Source organism: Tupaia chinensis, unplaced genomic scaffold, assembly GCF_000334495.1.
Source record: "Tupaia chinensis unplaced genomic scaffold, TupChi_1.0 Scaffold000561_1, whole genome shotgun sequence".
In the NCBI taxonomy this organism is placed as follows: domain Eukaryota; kingdom Metazoa; phylum Chordata; class Mammalia; order Scandentia; family Tupaiidae; genus Tupaia; species Tupaia belangeri.
Window position 1 is genome coordinate 1,215,824 of NW_006160074.1, and position 5,636 is coordinate 1,221,459.

Here is a 5,636-nt window from a genome sequence, read left to right on the forward strand (position 1 = left end):
CCCTTCCTTTTCTGGTCTTGGTCTCCTTTGCAGGAAGGTGTAGCATGGGACTAAGTCTGGCCATCGCAGTGTGACTGCGACTTCCAGGGCATGTCCTTTTAGGGGGGCATGCTCTCTTACAGCCCCTCTGCTTTCCTGCTGTGGAACTCAGACCCAATGGCTGCCCTCGGCCATGAAGTAGAAGCTGCAAGAAGGACACAGCGGATCAGGAGTCCAGGCCCCGTCAGCTCTGGGTCGGCCACACCAGCCCCGGAGGCTCGCCTCATTTTGTTCAGAGAGAAAAATAACTTGTTCAAACCACTGATTGGAGGGCTGTCTGTCACTGGCGGATGTGTGTGATCATCATCGGTAGACTCTCTAAATTGCAGTATGATTTTCAAAAAGTCACTTTCTGCCTCTCAGTCTCAGTGGGTCCATCTGCTACAGGTGCATGACTCTCTGGAAACAGAGACAGAGAAAGTGAGAAATCAGCCCCACCCCTCCACCCCTGACCTGGGGAGAATGGACAAGCTGCAACCCCTTCTTCATTCTCCTCTCAGGGTTTTGGACACGCACGCGCGCACGCACACACACACACACACACACACACACACACAGTGTGATTTTCAAGCTGCCAGGTCTGGGACTCGATCCACGCAGTCAGCCATGTGGGATCCAGTGCCTTGACCACCACACAGCCGACTGGCCCTGTCCTGATACTCTGAGGTCCGAGTGCAGGCAGAAGTCCCTTGTTGGAGGTAAGGACACTGTCGCAGGCTAACGGGAGACTCTGGACTAGAGGACAGTCATTGGGATGGGACCAGCAGTTGGTGCAATGGCTATGTCACTGGACTCCATGTAGTCGACTACAGTTCGAGTCCCAGACCCGGTGGATCGGGATCTTGGGCACGCCGGGTGCATGTGCGTGCGTGCCCAAGATCCCGAGAGGAGCATGGAGGAGAAGGAATTGCAGCATGGACATCCCCCCCTGGGGGTGATTTCTCACTTTTTGTCTCTCTGTCACTCTCTCTTTCTGGTGAACGCACACACCCTATGGCAAAGACCTCTCAAGAAAAGAACAGGAAAGTCATTGGGAGCCGGAGGGTCACCAAGACTGAGAGAACGTCAGGAAGTAAGAACCTCGCGGGCCCCCAGGCCATGCTGGGCCTGCCCACCTCTCCACCTGGGCTCGCGTGAGCCCACTCGGATACCAGTCACCGAGGCTTCCTTCTCAGACGCCTCGTCCGTGTCCCTACCAGAGGGCCTCCACCCCCGCCCGTCCCTCTGCCTGGCATGCCTTCCCTCCAGATCTTCGTTCAGACTTTCGCTCACCGTCATCGCAGAAAGCCCCCCCGACACGCGGGTCCAGCTGCCAGCCTCCCTCCGTATGGCCAGACGTGACAGTTCTCTGTAGCGCCTGCTGATGGCTAACATTTTTTCTTTCTTATTTGCATTTCTTCTGACTTCCTGCAGTTCACCGTGAAGTCCGTGAGAGCAGACACTGCCACCTAAACTGCCAGGTCAGCAGTCCTGGGGCTGACACCTGTCAGATGCCACGTGCTCAGCAAACGCCCGGTGAGTAAACTAGGCGGGCTTGGAAGGACGAGGAAGGGACTGCCTTTACCGAGCACCCGGCCCCTGTGCCAGGCGTGCTGGGGCTGTGAGTGAGCGATCTCCTTCACGCCTCTGAAAGCGCTCGGGATCTAGATGGCCTTCCTAGTTTTCAGATCTAGAACGTGAGTTCTCAAGCCAGCATGGTGGTTAGGGCGACTGGATTCCCACATGCCGGACCGCGGTTCCAGTCTTGGACCCAGTGGCCTGAAACTCACGCCAGGTGTGTTTGCATGCCTGCCCCAAATCCCGAAGGGGGGGGGAAGGAGAAGGGATTGCGGCGTGCTCATCCCCCCGGAGGTAACTTTCCACTTTCTTTGTCTATACATCTCTCTGCCTCTCTCTTCTCTGGCGAGCACATGCAATCCATGGCTAAACTCTTAAAAAGAGAGAGAGAGAGAGAGAGAGAGAGAGAGCTCAGTAGGTTCTAAGGTAACACGACCTCACAAGGGCCCTAAGCAGTGGGGCTGGGGCTCGAGTCCAGGTGCCCTGGGTCAGGGCCGGCAGGTGGTCATTGCTCTGGCCAGGCCTGGGCGCGTGCTTCTCAGGAGAGAAAAGGCACCTCTGATGTCCTAAGCCCTCCTGTTCAGCCACTGCTCACCGGCTCGCTCAGCCACCCCCTGCGCCTCCCAGGAAGCCGCCCTACTCGGACTTCGGCGTCTTTCTCCTTCCCAAGGAGGCTGTACTCAAAGCCTGAAGAATCCCCGAGGCCCAGGGTGGCTGGAATGGCCACTCTGAAATGTGAAGACTGTCACCTTCGGAAGGGCAGAGGGGACGCTGGCACCCCAGCACTTCCCCTGCCAGGCCTGCTCGGACACGGTCTCCACGCTAACGCCGGCAGGGAGGTGGCTGCGTGGCCGTACCTCAGTCTCCTGGGCCCTCTGAGCCTGTGTGTTCCCATCTGGGAAACGGGAGCTATGGTGATGCCAGCCAGGCGGTGTGGTGGAGAGGGACCCGAGAATCACACGGGGCAGGGGGACTCAGTCATACGGTCTCAGCGAGGACGTTTCCTGCAGCTGTGAGTAGGCAGAAACTGCCTTTACCCCTCCCGGGCAACCTGTGTGTCTCGTGCACGGTGTCCTGTGTCCCGCGTCAGTAGCTCACGAATGCAAAGACACTGTCCTTACCCTGGGGCCTCGCCCTGACTGGCCACCAGCCCTTAAACAAGTTCCTTCACCTGCCTGAGCCCCAGTTTCCTCATAGGTAAGCAGAAGGGTCTGGGTTCGATTCTCCTCCAGCTCTGACATTCTGCGGCTTCTTTATGGAAAGGAATGCTGAAGAATGACAGCGACTGTCTAATGAGCAGGGACCAGCTAGGGCTGTCAGCCCTCTTACTTCACCCAGTTTAGTCTTCACACCAGCCCGGGAGGAAGCCGTTGTCACGCCACTTCCACAGATGAGGAAACGGAAGCTGAGAGGTGGAAGGAGTCACCCGAAGGCGGTCGGATTTGAACCCCAGAGTCTGTCCAAATGTTTAGTCTATTAAATCGCACCGCACACATAGGGTAGCCATTTATGTCTAGTCTCACTTTTTAAAGTTCATTTATTTCCTCCATGAGTGAGAGAGACAGAGACAGAGACGGCATTGTCGATGGGTCTTGGGTCATGATCTGCCCCAGCCTCCGCCAGCCCCAGATCGTGGGCACGCACCTGCCTGGCACACACCGGGAGGTCTCCGGATGTGAACCCTGGACCTTCCCACATGAGTCAGCAGAGCTCTGCGCTTTACTGTGCACCCTCCACCCCCAGCTCATGCCCAACATCCTGCTTTGCTCGTCCTTGAGGACAGGGCTCCTGGGAACCTTCCAGAGCTCAGTGTCCCCTGTGAGCGAGACAAACTGGTCTCAGACTGGCAATGGAGCCGGCTGGCAGTGGAGCCCACAGCGTGGGTCCGGGCTCCTCAGGGCACATCTCTGGGTGATGCACTCGAGTTTGGAGGTGCTGCAGCGGTGGGGGAGGATGACGGGACGTGACAGTTCTCCCAGGAGTTCAGAAGGCAGGGAAAGAACTGCACACTGTCAGAACTCGGTGTGCCGGCTGGGATCTGAGACGGCTGCTCTGGAGCGAATCCTTCACTTCCCAACACCCACACGGGCGGAGGGACTAGTCACTAGCCAGGGCCCATCAGCACCACGGACAGCACCCTCTTGGCCCACCAGCCTGCCGGGCAGTGACCCCTCTGCGGCCCAGGCCCAGGCCCAGGGAAGGATGGCCCGGCTGCCCTCACCAGAGGACTCACCACTTGGCTCGAGGAAGACTGAAACGCCAGGTCAGGTGCTCACTGACGCTCTGGCGAGTGCTGGCCACGACGGCCACCCATGCGCTTGGCCCTCTGCAGCACCTGCGGTGTCCCTGGTCTACACGGGATGCCGGGCGAGGACCAGCACAGGAGAATGAAGACCAGGCCTGCCCTTGAGACACTCGGGCTAGCAGGGAGACTGGAAGCCAAGGCGGGGAAGAACGAGCTGAGGGCCAGCGGGTGGCGCAGTGTTTCAGGTGCTGGATTCCCGCAGCTGGAGTCCTGGACCTGGTGACTTCAAAGTCTCCCCAGGCACATGTGCATGCATGCCCAAGGTACCAGGAAGAGAAAGGATTGTGGCATGGCCATCCCCCTTGGGGGCAATCTCTCACTCCGTCTCTCTGTTTCTGTCTCTCTCTCTCCAGCGAATGCACATGTCCCAAAGGAAAAAAAAAAAAATCCCTGAAAGAAGGAAACAAAAAGAATGAGTGGAGCGTGCATGGTGCCAGGAGCTTGGCAGAAGCTGGTGCCAACGGGACAGCTGCTGCTCTGGTTCCGTTTTACAGGTGGGGAAGCCAGGTCAGTGCCCGAGGTCACGCAGCTATGGCTGGCAGGGCTGTGACCAGCACCCAGGTGGCCGGTCTCCAGAATCCATCATCCGAACCACTCCCATTACCATAGGGCGCTGCAGGGAAAGCAGTTGGTTAAGCATGGAGGGGGTAATGAGGACTTGTGGTGGTGGCCCTGGGCCCTTTCCCCAGCGAGGACGTAGCAATAACTGGTGTGAAGCCTGAGGCATGCAGCAGCCGTAGGTGAGGGGGAGAGGCGACTAGAGGGGCACGGGACAGGGTGGTGGGGAATGAGGCCGGTGAAGCCTGAGGCATGCATGCAGCAGCCGTAGGTGAGGGGGAGAGGCGACTTGAGGGGTGCAGGACAGGGGTGGTGAGGGGTGAAGCCGGAGGGCCCCCAAGGGCAGGCCCTGGGGCGTGTGGTACTGAGCTGGGGCTTGGCCTTCCTTCTGCAGCTCTGCTGTCCCAGCAAAGGGTTCAAGCACTGGAAGGAGATGAGCCACGTCTTCCAGAAAGTGGCTGCCAGTGTAGGCAGGTGACTACACAGGGACTCTCACAGCAGATGCCCACGGGGGGCCGTGCAGAAAGCCCAGCGAGGCAGCCGAGGCCAGGTTGGGGTGAGGGCAAGGAGTAGAGGGTGTGGCCACAGTAGCCAGGAGGGCACGGCCTTGTGTGTAGGTCACAGGCTCTGGGTCACATCTCCTGGCTCACAGCCAAGACCAGGGGCAAGGAAGTAGCTGCCACCCACTGCCTATCTAAGGGCTGGGCCAACAGGTAGCATGGTGGGCAAGGCACTGGACTCCCACGTGGCCGAGCACAGTTTGAGTCCTGAACCCAGCGGCTTGTACGTCACCCTGGGTACGTGTGTGTGCATGCCCCAAATCCCAGGAAAAAAACAGAGACGAGATTACAATGGTTCAGCTTAACAATCTTTGGTGCGGCCATCCCCTTGGGGGGGTGATTTCTCACTTTGTCTCCACCTCTGGCAAGCACACGTGCCCTTTGGTGAGAACCTCAAAAGAAGTTTCATTTTTTTTTATTTTAAAAATAAAACAAATAAACAAAAACAAGGCTGATGTCCCAGATACACATTACAGTGAAAAGCTGTCCAGCGTGGAGGGAGGAGTGTTAAGAGGCAGCTGCTCTGAAGACAGGGAGAGAAGGGACAGTTGACATTAAGAAAACTAGAAAAAAAAAAATGGGCAAAAAAACAAAAACAAAAAACATTATTTGGTTTT